The sequence below is a fragment of the Budorcas taxicolor genome, chromosome 4 (genome assembly GCF_023091745.1).
Source record: "Budorcas taxicolor isolate Tak-1 chromosome 4, Takin1.1, whole genome shotgun sequence".
Classification (NCBI taxonomy): Eukaryota; Metazoa; Chordata; class Mammalia; order Artiodactyla; family Bovidae; genus Budorcas; species Budorcas taxicolor.
The window spans coordinates 75,733,415-75,748,022 of NC_068913.1; positions in this window are offsets into that span (position 1 = coordinate 75,733,415).

The following is a 14,608-nucleotide window of genomic DNA, read 5'->3' on the forward strand; positions in this document are numbered from 1 at the left end:
ATGTGACTTCTGAGGTTAGATCCAAAGAAGCCTGCCCCCTACAAAGCCTTACATGATTTAGTTTCCTGTATGGCTTTTTGGTCTGCTTGGACACATGGAACACCATGCACCAGTGGTTTCCTTGCAAGATGCTCCCTTTCAGAGCTGAGATGCCACATTGTAAGATGTCCCAGCCATGTTCCAGCAGTTAGTTCTTCACTGAGCCCAGCATTTGAATTATCACAGGCCCACAGCCAGAGATATGAGTGGCAAAACTTCTAGAGAGAAGCATCAGTTAACCCCCAGCTAGCCTTCCCAGCAGAGGCTCCCAATAGAATTCTATCTCCACAGGGTCCTTTCCAAATTCCTGACCACCAAATCCATAAGGATCATAAATTTGTTGCAGCTTTATGTCACTAAAGGTAGAGTGATTTGTCATACAGGAATAGTGGGTCAGGACACCAGAGATACTAAAACAATGTGTAGAAGCACATCCTATTACTATATAAAAATGAATATAACACAAATATTTTAGGCAGGCATGTATCTTCATTCTGACATCCTCTGTAACAGCAAATTAGATTTAATCTTAAGGTTAAATCGGCCAGAAATCATTTGTATATCAATAAAATGGCTAATTCACTATGCAGCCATTGAAAACTGCATGTAACTCAGATAGCAATCAGGAAAATGTGTATACTCTAAGGTTAAGCTAAAAACAAAAAGGAAAAGAGCAAATGGTGCAAAAATATGTATTTGTTTAAAAATATGTGTGCATGTAGATAGTACTGTCAAGCAGGCAAGAGGGGAAAACTTTTGTTGACATCAGGCATCCAAAACACAAGTGATGATAACACCAGATTGTTTTAAGAATTGCGGTACCGTTTTTTTTTTTTTTTTTCCTATAAAAATATATGTAATATAGAGATCGGCCCATATCTTGTTGTTGCAGAACTAATTCTTTCAAATTATGTGGGACAGCAGGAGTAGAAATGAAGAGAATTTTCCTTTTTATACTCTCAAGATATTCCTGCTTCTGCTGTACTGAGCATGAAAGAAAGAATTATTTCTGTTTAGCTCTGCAGCACACACATGTACATTCAACCATTGGTTGGATCTGAGTTACAAACAGACTCTGCTGAGTACAGTTCAGAAATATTAAGTCAGCTTTGGGTTAGAAGGCCTTAGAAGGCAAGAGCGGGTTTTAAATTTGTTGCTGTTACTGTTTCTCTACTCCCAAAAATGAAGGCAGGGAAAAAAAAAAAAAAAAAAACCTCTACCTGGGAAGTCAGCAATATAGGAAAAATCTGTTGGGTGTGCTACCAAAGATAATTTAGAAACACAGAAAATCTAAACTTTATGGTAAAGCTATGTGGAATGTGTTATTTTTCTGGTCTGGATCTAGGTGGAAATGTTGGCATCTCATCAATACTAGAAGATGATTTTCTACTTTACACTCAAAATAGAAAACAACAAAGATGTAAAGCAATAAGCTGCATGTGCTAGAGATGTGCAGGGAAAGCCAGGCTAGAATTAAAACATGACCCCTGATGAATGGAAAATAATGAATCCTACTTTCCATAGACAGAAGCTGCTCCTTGCACAAATATATATTCAAAGCATTGAGTTCAAAATATGTAATTTTAAAACACTTTAGGATTATACACCTATACTTAGCATAAGTGTGGAAGTGGACTTTTGGATAGCAGGGAGACTTAGAATATCACAATGATATAACCATTTGTATTATTCTACTCACTTCCTTTACAGGAGTTGTATCATGCAAACACAATAACATGCGAGGAATCTTTCATCTTTAACTCCTCCTGTCTCAGTGCATTCCTGATATTCATCAGGGCATCCCCTCTTGAAGGAAAGAGGTGTTCTACAGAAAAATCTATGAGTTATGTGGATTAACAGGCTCGTCTTTTCTAGTAGTGTTTACAAAACCAAAATCACTGTTTTGTTGTCCTGTTGGGTAACTGTTTTTTATTTTTCAGTATTTGTCTACAAGTTCTACTTGTATCTGTCAGTTTAAATATGGCTAATATCACTTGCCAAGTTTATATTGTATTAAATTTAAATATCAGAGTTTATGAGGCTGAGACCACATTATCCCTTTCCCACAGACTAGAAGCTGCTGTCATCAAGAGAGTTTTGCAAGTAAATGCCAAGAGTCTGATTCAACTTCAAATTTGCCAAGAAAACATCTCTGATAGCAAATCCTTTGCTAGGACTTTGAACAATATAATTCTGACAAGACTTGGAACTGAACCTTTGAGACATAAGAGGTGGTATAAGCTGCTTCCTGAGGTAGGTCCAGGCTATTTCTCATCTTCAACTGTGCCCTGAAGTCTAATCTGAAAATGCCAGAGAAAAAAGGTTGCCAGTCTTGGGATAGGGGAGCAAGTTAAAACATATGCATTGGAAAGGGTACCATGGGAGTGACCAGGAGAAACTGCACATGAATGGTGAGCTCTTACAACTTTTCCTATGGTGCTCTAAGAGAATTAATGAGCTAAAAAAGGCACTTAGAACTGAAGTACTGGTTAATAAATTCTGTTTATGATTTCACAGTATAATATGCCATTTTTAACTTTATTATCATAGTTAAGACTTCACACTTCCACTGCAAGGGGGCGTGGGTTCAATCCTAGGGTCAGGAAGATCCCCTGGAGGAGGAAATGGCAACCCACTCCATTATTCCTGTCTGGAAAATCCCATGGACATAGGAGTCTGCCAGGCTGCAGTCCGTGGAGTCACAGAGTTGGACACAACTCAGCATACACACCCTTCATCTGATTATAGCCCCAAGGGCAGGAAGGTCATCAAAAAGCAACTGGACTAAAAGAATTTGAAAAAGTAAAAATAACTTTGAAATATATAGAGAAATTGTCATTATAAACCAAGAAAAAACTGTTATTCTATATCAATGGCATTACAAATTAAATAACAACTCTCTAGAATGACATCAGATGTTCTTTTCTGCTATTAAAATTCATGTGCAGAGTTCACTGAATTAGCTTGGGAAAGGAATACAACAAAGATATATATTATCACCCTATTTATTTAACTTAGAGTACATCAGGTGAAATGCCAGGATGGATGAATTACAATCTGGAAACAAGACTGCCAGGCGAAATACTAACAACATCAGATATGGAAATGATATCATGACTAAAGAGTCTCTTGAGGGTGAAAGAGAAGAATGAAAAAGATGGCTTAAAACTCAACATTCAAAAAACTAAGATCATAGCATCTGGCCATGTCATTTCTTAGCAAATAGATGGGGAAACAATGTAAACAGTGATAGAGTTTATTATCTTGGTCTCCAAAATCTCTGCAGATGGTGACTGCAGCCATGAAATTAAATGACACTTGCTTCTTTGAAGCTATGACAAACCTAGACAGTGTGTTGAAAAGCAGAGATATTATTCTGTCAACAAGGTCCATATACTCAAGGCTATGGTTTTTCCAGTAGTCATCCGGTCCCATCACTTCATGGCAAATAGATGGAAAAACAGTGGAAACAGTGTCAGACTTTATTTTTGGGGGCTCCAAAATCACTGCAGATGGTGACTGCAGCCATGAAATTAAAAGATGCTTACTCCTTGGAAGAAAAGTTATGAGCAAACTAGATAGCATATTCAAAAGCAGAGACATTACTTTGCCAACTAAGGTCCGTCTAGTCAAGGCTGTGGTTTTTCCTGTGGTCATGTATGGATGTGCGAGTTGGACTGTGAAGAAGGCTGAGCGCCGAAGAATTGATGCTTTTGAACTGTGGTGTTGGAGAAGACTCTTGAGAGTCCCTTGGACTGCAAGGAGATCCAACCAGTCCATCCTAAAGGAAATCAACCCTGCGATTTCTTTGGAAGGAATGATGCTAAAGCTGAAACTCCAATACTTTGGCCACCTCATGCGAAGAGTTGACTCATTGGAGAAGACTTTGATGCTGGTAGGGATTGGGGGCAGGAGGAGAAGGGGACGACTGAGGATGAGATGGCTGGATGGCATCACGGACTCGATGGACGCCACTCTGAGTGAACTCCGGGAGTTGGTGATGGACAGGGAGGCCTGGCGTGCTGCAATTCATGGGGTCGCAAAGAGTCAGACACGACTGAGCAACTGAACCGAACTGAACTGAACTGAACTGAACTGATGTATGGATGTGAGAGTTGGACCATAAAGAAGGCTGAGCACTGAAGAATTGATGCTTTCAAACTGTGATGCTGGAGAAGACTCTTATAGTCCCTTGGACAGCAAGAAGATCAAACCAATCAATCACAAAAGAAATCAACCCTGAATATTCATTGGAAGAACTGATGCTGAAGCTCTAATACTTTGGCCACCTGATGTGAAGTGCCAATTCATTGAAAAAGATCCTGATCCCAGGAAAGATTAAAGGCGAAAAGAAAAGAGGGCAACAGAGGATGAGATGGTTAGAATGCATTACCAACACAATGGACGTGAATCTAAGCAAAGTCCAAGAGAATGAAGAACAGGGAAGCCTGTTGTCCTGAAGTCCAAGGGGTGATAAAGAGTTGGACATGACTTAGTGACTGAACAACAACGATATCCAAAATACTTAATGCATAAATATGGTACTGAAATGCCATATATATATGTGTGTGTGTGTGTGTGTGTGTGTGTGTGTTTATAAAATATCAGTATATTTAGTGCTTAAACTTCCCAATTCAACTTACATATATTAACTTCTACATTACTCACACTTGGTTTCATTTCCAGAATTTCTGCCTGAAATTCAGAAACATGAATGATAGGAAGGAAAGTACAATACTTTCTTTCTCATAACTCACCATGATTTATGAGAAACACTGATTCCTTATCATTATCCTATCTGTAATCAGAAAACTTGAAAATTAAGATTCTATCTATAAATAACTCCAATAACTAAAAAAGGTCATTAATTATTAAAAACAATAGTAAGGTAAAGGAACTGTTGCATCTAAAAGGTTTATACATCTACAAGGTATTTTTTTTTAATGAGTTCCCCAAAGACATTCAGTATACAATGCTTCAGAGAAAGCAATGGCACCCCACTCCAGTACTCTGGCCTGGAAAATCCCATGGATGGAGGAGCCTGGTAGGCTGTAGACCATGGGGTCGCTAAGAGTCGGAAATGACTGAGTGACTTCACTTCCACTTTTCACTTTCATGCATTGGAGAAGAAAATGGCAACCCACTCCAGTGTTCTTGCCTGGAGAATCCCAGGGATGGGGGACCCTGGTGGGCTGCCGTCTACGGTGTTGCACAGAGTCAGACACAACTGAAGCGACTTAGCAGCATACAATGCTTAATAGTTCTCCTTTCCATCGGAGACAGAAATCTACAAGTAAAGCTTTAGAACATTCCTGCACAAGCCAGGTCCTGCTCTATCTCAAAAAAAAAATAAAAACATTTACCAGTTTCTCAAGAAATTTTAATTTTCTATGTTAGCTTTGGAAATGCCAAGAGCCTCTGACCTTTTTTTAGTTGTATTCAATTTACAAAGCTATTTTGTATGCACTATGCTCTTTTCCCCTTACATTCCTTGAGTGACACATTTTCCAGGGCTCCTTACTTTCCACATTTTCTACGTGAACAAACAGAAGCTCATAAGAGCTACTATCTCATAGTCACATGGTTTGTAGCCAGGAAAGCCGATGAACAGATCTGACATTATGCAACTATTCTACCTGTCAAACAACATGGCCACCACATTGACCTTTGCCTCAGTCACTGAAACAGAGATCCCTCAAAGCAAGGTTTTCCAATTCTGCTCACACTGTGGTAATAATTCTCATCTTGCTCTGCTCACACTGTGGTAATTCTTGTCTTGCCCTAACAGCTGGCACCTAAGCTAAAAAAGTAAAGAAGCACTTTAAAAGCCTTCAAGTTAGTAACTGGCAAGAAACGCAACAACACTGCAAAACAAATTTCCAGCAAAATAGAAAAAAAAAAAAAAAAGCTAAAGCTCATATGTAAGAGTTAATAGCTTTATTTCTATGGATAGAGGAAAATCCATAAGAAATTATATGATAAAATGCTGACTCTGGCATACTTGAAAAATCAATAAAAAACATTTAATTTTCAGGAACAGGGGATATTTTGATGATATCAGCTTCATTACTTCCACAGATTTAAATGTGCAAGACTTTTGGGAAGAAATGACATTTCATTACAACAAAGTTTCCCTTTGCTCCAGCAATATGCTGAATGCCGTGATATAGAGACACGGAGTGCTTATGGAGGATTACAAACAAAAGCGCCTTTAAAGGGAAATCTCATTTTTAGAGAAAGGAGACATTTCTTGTTTAAATATCGATTTTCCACATGAGGACTGTTAGTCCTGTTTTAATCTACACTATTCTGATTAAAATATCCAATTTGCTCTTTTTCTGTGTGATTATAATCATTTCTATGCTGTCATTAGCCATGGTAATAGCAATTAGGGACAGTGCTTGAAAACTCATAGCAATTCCAGTCTTAACCATGGAGGCTTAATGGTTCTAAACATAACAAGGAAGGTATGCAATACAAAATGTGAAAATGAATAAAAACAATAATCAGCACAATAGGATAAAGACATTTGACTGCTCACACATATGGATATACAAACACAAATACATGAAACATTGGGAATTACTAAAATAGGTTAACTTGGAATTATTTAGTCACTAAACTCCAAATGCTCTAATGCAGATTGCTAATAGCATGTTCCTCAAGATCCTGATTTAAATACTAATTAGTTGTTTGCAATTAGTCCATTAATAAACTTAAAAATTGAAGTATTTTCCTTACTTTCATTTAGTATTGATATCATAATAGTATAAACATGCAAGAAAGAGAAGGCAATGGCAACCCACTCCAGTACTCTTGCCTGGAAAATCCCATGGATGGAGGAGCCTGGTAGGCTGCAGTCCATGAGGTCGCTAAGAGTCGAACACGGCTGAGCGACTTCACTTTCACTTTTCACTTTCATGCACTGGAGAAGGAAATGGCAACCCACTCCAGTGTTCTTGCCTGGAGAATCCTAGGGATGGGGGAGCCTGGTGGGCTGCCGTCTATGGACTCACACAGAGTTGGACATGACTGAAGCGACTTAGCAGTAGCAGCAGCAAAAAAGAGTAAAAGAAAGTATCACCTTTATAATCAATTCAAATAAAAAGCAGTAGCTCATCTTGAAAAGTTAAGAATTGTTCTGGATCAGTAGAAAGATACAGGTACAAATTACATGGAAAATATTCATTTAGCATCTCTTCCTCAATATTTTCTTTGTTAGTCATGGAGAATGATGTACCAGACTGTTGGCCTGGCTCTGATTTACCCAAGTAGCTACTGTTTACCAAAGCCCTAATCTTTGTGTTTTTCCCTCACTTTGATGACACCTAGAAGTTATGGCTAAAGAAAGTTCTTCCTTAGTTTCATAAGCTACAGTTTGTTCAACAAATTATCCTGTCTTGGACTTGAATTTAGCTTGCTCCAGGCACATGGTATGAAAATCAACCTCTGAAAGTATTGGATCACAGAATCAATAAGACAGTCTGGTTCAAACACTCGATCAGAGGTCTTGGCTTAAGAAAGCCTTCATGGGAAGCTTCTGTGATGACAGCAGGAGCAAAAGAACTCCTTGAAGTTGCAGATAGTTTGGTTTATCTCTGGCCCCAGCTGGTTTCTATGCCAGAGTCAGAGATAAATATTTCATATATAGGTTCAGGGCTTTCCACACACCCCACCTCTTAGTGGTGCCCTGATATGCTGGAAGTAAATTAAACAACTGCATTTGTTATTTAAAGATGGGCCTTGGATAGTGTAAGTTACATTAAGTTACATTAATACCACTGCTCTGCAGCTCTTATTGAGGAACTTAGCTGAGCTCTCTTTAAGGAGCATGACACACATGGAAGACACCAGAGACATGCTCAAATGGCTTAGATGAATCTCAAGTTCAATTCTGATATTAACTGCCAAGTAAGTAGAAATTCTGAATAGTTCTGCATGTCCTATATAACATAATTAAGTGTTGTATGAAGAATGAATGTATCTTAGTGATAGTGACTGCTTATTTCTTCAACTGAAACCTGTATAAATTTATATCTGTTAAAGGTCGTATCATGGGTTCATTCAATAGCTATTAATTATTATCATTTCTCTGAAGACTACAACTGGCAAAAAGCCACTAAATTAGATTATACTAAAGAAGAATTTTAGGTGTATAAAAATGTTTTATGGAGACTAAAGGATACAGATTCAATCAGGCCTCAGAATAAACCTGTAACCAGGGATGAAAATACCAATAGAACATGGCTCATCTCTCATTTCTACCTCTCTGCCAGAGTGCACTATAATTCTAACCCATAAAACCCACCTTTCCTTTTCTAAAAGTTCACATGGTAGGACATGGGTGACCATATCTCTGAGGTTTATAGATCTGCTATTGAAAAGACCAACTAGGCTTAAATCCTGATTTTGCATCCCTATCAGGAAATCCCAATTGGGCCCACTTGGTTTAGTTGCCCACTTCTAAGCTGCAGTAGAGTCAAGTTATATAAATATACATCCCTGCCTTGGGGGAAATTGCTCCTAATATGATAGTAGAGGAACTGTACAGACAAATAATAATGATAGGGACTTCCCTAGTAGTCCGTGGTTAAGAATTCACCTACCAATGCAGGAAACATTGGTCCAGGAAGATCCCATGTGCCCTGGGGCAAGCAAGCCCATATGCCACAACTACAGAGCCTAAGCATCCTAGAGCCCATGCTCCGCAACAAGAAAAACCACCATAATGAGAGGCCTGCACACTGCAGCTAGAGAACAGGCTCTGCTCACTGCAAGGAGAGAACGCCCACAGACAGCAACAAGGACCAAGAGCAGCCAAAAAATAAAAATTTAAAAATTAAGAACATAATAACGGCACTAAAAGTTACATGACACTGTTCTTGCTGGGCCTTCAAAAGAAAAGATAAGGTCTGTGGTTCACACTCCAAAAACAAACCCATCAATTTAGTCCTGTGGCAGAGCTTCAGACACTGAATTAGTTGAAGTTTTATGGCTCTATTTTCTTTAGAAATGGTTTTGAGTTTACCTTATTCCTCAAAATCAGAGTTTAAAACATTGTATGAAAATGATAAGGAGATGGTGCTTTATTGTTCATTTGTTTATTCAAAGAACATTGATACTTGCTGGGAACCCCAAAAGAATGAAATATTAATATCATTACAAAGAATAAGAGGAGGTACTTCCCTCGTAGTCCAGTGGCTAAGACTCTGAGCTCCCAATGCAAGGGCCCAGATTTGATCCCTGGTCAGGGAACTAGATCCCACATGCCGCCACTAAACTTCCTGTATGCCACAACTAAATGATCCCACGTGCCACAACTAGGACCCAGTGCAGCCAAATAAGGAAAAAAAAAAAAAATTAAGTAATAGGAAGAAAACTGGATTTCAGCTGGAGCTGGGCATTTGTATGTGTTAGTTGCTAAGTTGTGTCCAACTCTTTGTGACCCCATGGACTGTAGCCCACCAGGCTCCTGTCCACGGAATTTTCCAGGGAAGAATACTGGAGTGGGTTGCCATTTCCTTCTCCAGGTGATCTTCCTGATCCAGGGCTCGAACCTATGTTTCCCACATTGCCAGCAGATTCTTTACATCTGAGTCACCAGGAGCTGGATGTGTAGTAGTTTAAAAAACACCTTTTTTAGAAAGCGACATTCAAGCTAAGACCTGAGAAGGATGAGGAAATTAACTGGGTGAAGAGTGGGAGGAAAGAGATGCAAGCAGAGGGTGTTTTAAATGTAAAATTCAACAAACGTGAACCAACAATAGTGGGAGCTGTAAACATTAAATCCAAGTTAAAACAATCAGCTAGAGAGCATATTGAAGCACATAAGTGATGTAGGAAATATGATATATTATCCTCTACCAAATGGTTGTTTAATTTTTAATTACATTAAATTACCACAAATATTTAATTAGACACAGGTGGTAATACAGCATCCCATTTTGGTTCCCAGTTCCAAAATATTATGCGTTTTTGTCTGCAGTCTACATGTATATATACATATTCATAGAATGCTAGTGAGTATAGATTTAACAGCCTGAAAGAAAGCTTTCCAAGAATAAAAACATTCTGATATTGATAAACAACTGCCTGATTCACAGTTCCCAGTCTTGCGTACAGACCAGCTGTGATGTTAGTTATCACTTCTGGCATGTGTATAATAACTCTTAGCTTTATTCCAGTTCCAGAGATTCTCTACTTGTCCAACCAAGTTTAAAAACACATGTTTTGAGTTCTGGGAAGATGGCAGTGGTGACAGAGTTTTTGAATCTCCTTGAATTCTCCATTAAAGAAAAAAAAGCAACTAAAATAGAGAAATCAAACCCCACAGAAAATATCAACAAGAAAAATAGGTGGAATATATATGTAGAAGATCATGGCATGGTCCCATCACTTCATGGCAAATAGATGGGAAAACAATGGAAATACTGATAGAGTTTATTATCTTGGGCTCCAAAATCTCTGCATATGGTGACTGCAGCCATGAAATTAGAAGACATTTGCTCCTTGGAAGAAAAGCTATGACAAATCTAGACAGCATATTAAAAAGCAGAGACATTACCTTGCTGACAAAGGTCCATATAGTCAAAGCTATGATTTTTCCAGTAGTCGTGTATGGATGTAAGAGCTGGATAACAAAAAAGGTTGAGCCCTGAAGAACTGATGCCTTTGAACTGTGGTGTTGGAGAAGACTATTGAGAGTTCTTGGACAGCAAGGAGATCATACCAGTCAATCCTAAAGGAAATCAACCCTAAATATTCTTTGGAAGGACTGATGTTGAAGCTCCAATACTTTGACCACCTGATGTGAAGAGCCGGCTCATTGAGACCCTGATGCTGGGAAACACTGAAGGCCGGATGAGAAGAGGGCAACAGAGGAGGAGATGGTTGGATGGCACCACTGACTCAATGGACATGAGTTTGAGCAAACTCCAGGTAATAGTGAAGGACAAGGAAGCCTGGTGTGCTACAGTCCACCGGGTCACAAAGAGTTGGGCATAACTGAGCAACTGAAGAACAACTACTCATATGTAGCCCCTCATGTGAGAAAGTATGGACAAATCATGACAAATAAAAGACCTGTGTATCATCAGCAACAATGTGAGAAGCAAGGAGGTGCAAGGGGACCTCAGTCAGTCAGTAGTACTCAGAGGAAAGGCTGAGTTGGTTGAGCACTCCAGCTGAAACTCCAGTCATGGGATAAATGCAGGGGTCCACTGAGATGTCTAAAGTAGCTCAAGCCATAATGTTGCCATGAGCTCTCCAGACTGACAAACTGAAAATCCCTTCTTGGCTAAATCCTCACGTTAAAAAGAGTCAGCCTGAAATAAATTCAAATGGAGCATGACCTCAAAAGTATGAGTGAAGAAAAGAGAAGGTCCAAAGGAAGTAGGGGAGGGAAACAAAGTCTGGAGATCTCAGAAAATAAGAGGCCATATATCTGAACATTATACCAAAATAACACATCAGGGACCATATTGTTCCTGCTCAGCCCTGTGGCTCCAACCCCTAACATAATTCCTGGTAGACATAGAAACTGGTATAAAAACTAAAATGATTTCTAAGAATGGGAGTTATGATACTCTTTTATCATCTTTAATGTAGTCTGGCTCCCTTAACTTCTGCCCATAAAAGAAATTTTTCTATCCCAGTATCTGAGTAACATCTTTAAACTTATATTTCTTTCATTAGGTAGAAGATATCACATTGGGTTTAACTGAGTATAGCATAGAAAAAGTAGAGCTTTATTATTTCCTTTGTATTCAGAACTGAACCTGTGTTTGTGGGGAGTTTTAATAATCAATCAGTGGAACCTAATAAAGAGAAATTTCACTCAAGAACTGATACAAAGATACAAAAAGGATGCATCAAATACCTTATCCTTTTGCAATAGTTGTAAAAGATTTTCTGAACCAAATATTCCACAAAATATCTCATACCAAAGTTCTTACTAGAAAGGACTCATTCAACTCCTTCTGGAAGTGTCCTGATACAGAGAGGCCCGGTATCTTTGAGATCCTCAGTCAAGTTTCAACAATCCTTTATACATGGTTCAATCTAATAAGCCTGAAGTTTCACATGCTCTTCTGATAAGCAACTATTTTATCCTGCAATTATTACTTAAACAAGTAGTGGCTGAATTGGAATCAGAGAATTTAATTTCTTGAGTTGCTGTGGTTTTATTGGGCTAAAGGTAGGGGTGATTGCGCTAAATAGATTTTTTAAAAAGCTCTTTTCTGAGTACCCTTCTCATAGTAGCCATGCTATTAACTTCATACAATTTTAGTGCAACGCTTGGATTGTAATAGCCTTTGGACACCTGTGCATTGTAGTGCAAGATGTATTACATTATTATTTGTGACACCCCTCAAATGCCAATTTACTCTACTGCAGATTGCTCCGTGGGCATAATAAATCTTTACAAACCCATATAAAGTGGCTGTGCTACACACTTCAGCCCATCCCCCCATTCATTTTGCACAGCAGAGTCTATGAAGTGGTTATTATATTATGGTTTCTATTAACCTAAAATTATTGTTAATATTTTATGACACTTGAAGAAATATTATATAGTGAACAGCCATTCATCCAGTCATCACAGTAATCATTCTGTCATTTTGTTATTATCACTTTATATTTTGGTAGCACTTTACAAATTCCACATACACAGATGTGCACCTTTTATTTGTTCAATCCTCTCAAAATCTCCAGGATAGAGAGAGCAAATGACATATATATTTCATTGAAAAGGAGTAAGGGCTAAAATTTTTCTTGATTTACCTATAGTCATACTAACAGTATATGGTTGAAAGATATTAGCCATATTGATTATTAGAGGACCTCTTTAATGCAGATACTTTAGTTATAGTTTACCTATATAGAAGGGTTATGAAGGAAGGCAAGTTAAGAGGTTATCACAATAATTCAGGAAAGAAAAAAAATAATCATTTGATTGACACTGATAGTGATGGAGGACTTTCTAAAAATATTTGCAAACTAGAGTCAACAGGATTTTCTGTTACAAGGCATGAACATAGGGCAACATCACAATGTTGGCTTTAAGCAGCTAGAAGAATGTTGTTGCCATTTTTGTTAGAAGGAAAGGGGTTGGGGGAGGAATATTTTGTGGTGTCAAGATCCAAGAGCTTAGGCTTGAGCTTTTTAAGTTTGAGATACCTATTAGACATTCAACTAAGAATATTGAACACATGGATGGATAGGTAAGTTTGGAGTTTTAATGAGATGTCTCAGCTGGAGATATACTTTGAGATTCATCATGTAAATATGTCATTTAAAGCCTTGAGACTGAATGGTGGTTGTGAAGATAAAGTGATTTCCTAAAATCCAGATGAAAAAAGTGTTTCAAAAAGTACGAGTGATCAACTGTGTTAAAGACTGCACTGTACTGAGTCAATTAAAAGCTTAGAGTTGAACACTGTTTTTCCCAGCAGAGAAGCCCTTCATATGGTGGACAAGAGCTATTTTGATGGAGGGGTATGATGGGCAGGGAGGCCTGGCGTGCTGCGATTCATGGGGTCGTAAAGAGTCGGACACGACTGAGCGACTGAACTGAACTGAACTGATGTACCAAACACTGCAGTGATGTCCAGAGCATGAGAAGTGGAATGAGGGAATATAGAAATTCCCTTAAAGGTGTTTGGCTAGAAAAAAAATGTGGCAGAAACTGGAGGAAAGTAAGGGGTCAAGCGAGACTTTTTTCCTCTTTTTTTCGAACCAAGAAAAATAACAGCATAATTGTATACCATTAGAAAATGCAAGGGAGCAGGAGAAGTTGATCATGCAAGAGAAAGAAGAAATAATTATTAAAGCAAAAGTCTAACAAGCAAAAGGAGATATAGTCCACTGTGAAATAAGCAGGTTGGCAACAGACAAGAATATAGAACAATTCTCAGTAATGTACTGGAAGAGGCAAAGAATCTGGACACACATGCAGACACGTTGACATATGTAGTGGTAAGAGTATATGGAAATTCTCTTCTAATTGCTTCTATTTTTCTCAGTGAAATAGGATGCAGGAATATTACCTAAAAGTGAGGATGCCAGAACCATACTATTTCAATTACAATTGCTTCACAGTTTATTTCCCCAATGTTTTTATATTTTCCACAAATTTCTTGTTCTGTTTTCTAACTACAGTTTTTGGCCATATTCATACATTAGTCTTTGAGAGGACCTGTACTATCAGCTTTTAAGTTTCTAAGAACAAAATAGTGTCGATTGAAATTAAATGTATGAATTTGTACATAACTGACATCTTAACAATACTGTATCTTTCCAGGAAACTGGCAGGCCTCTCCATTTATTCTAGCTTTATTTTACATCCTTTGATAAACCCTATTAGTCTTATTCCTTTGTTGTTGAGTTAAATCCTGGGTACTTTATGGTTTTGCTTTTTTTTTTTACTGTGAATTCTCCTCCTATCTCATCCTATAGCATTTAAACTAAAATGTTTATTACTTATATAAAGGAGAGCTAACTTAATTTCAGTACACTAGCATTTTTTGTGTGTATGACTTTGGCCAATCTCTGTCTTTGCAGTTGGAAA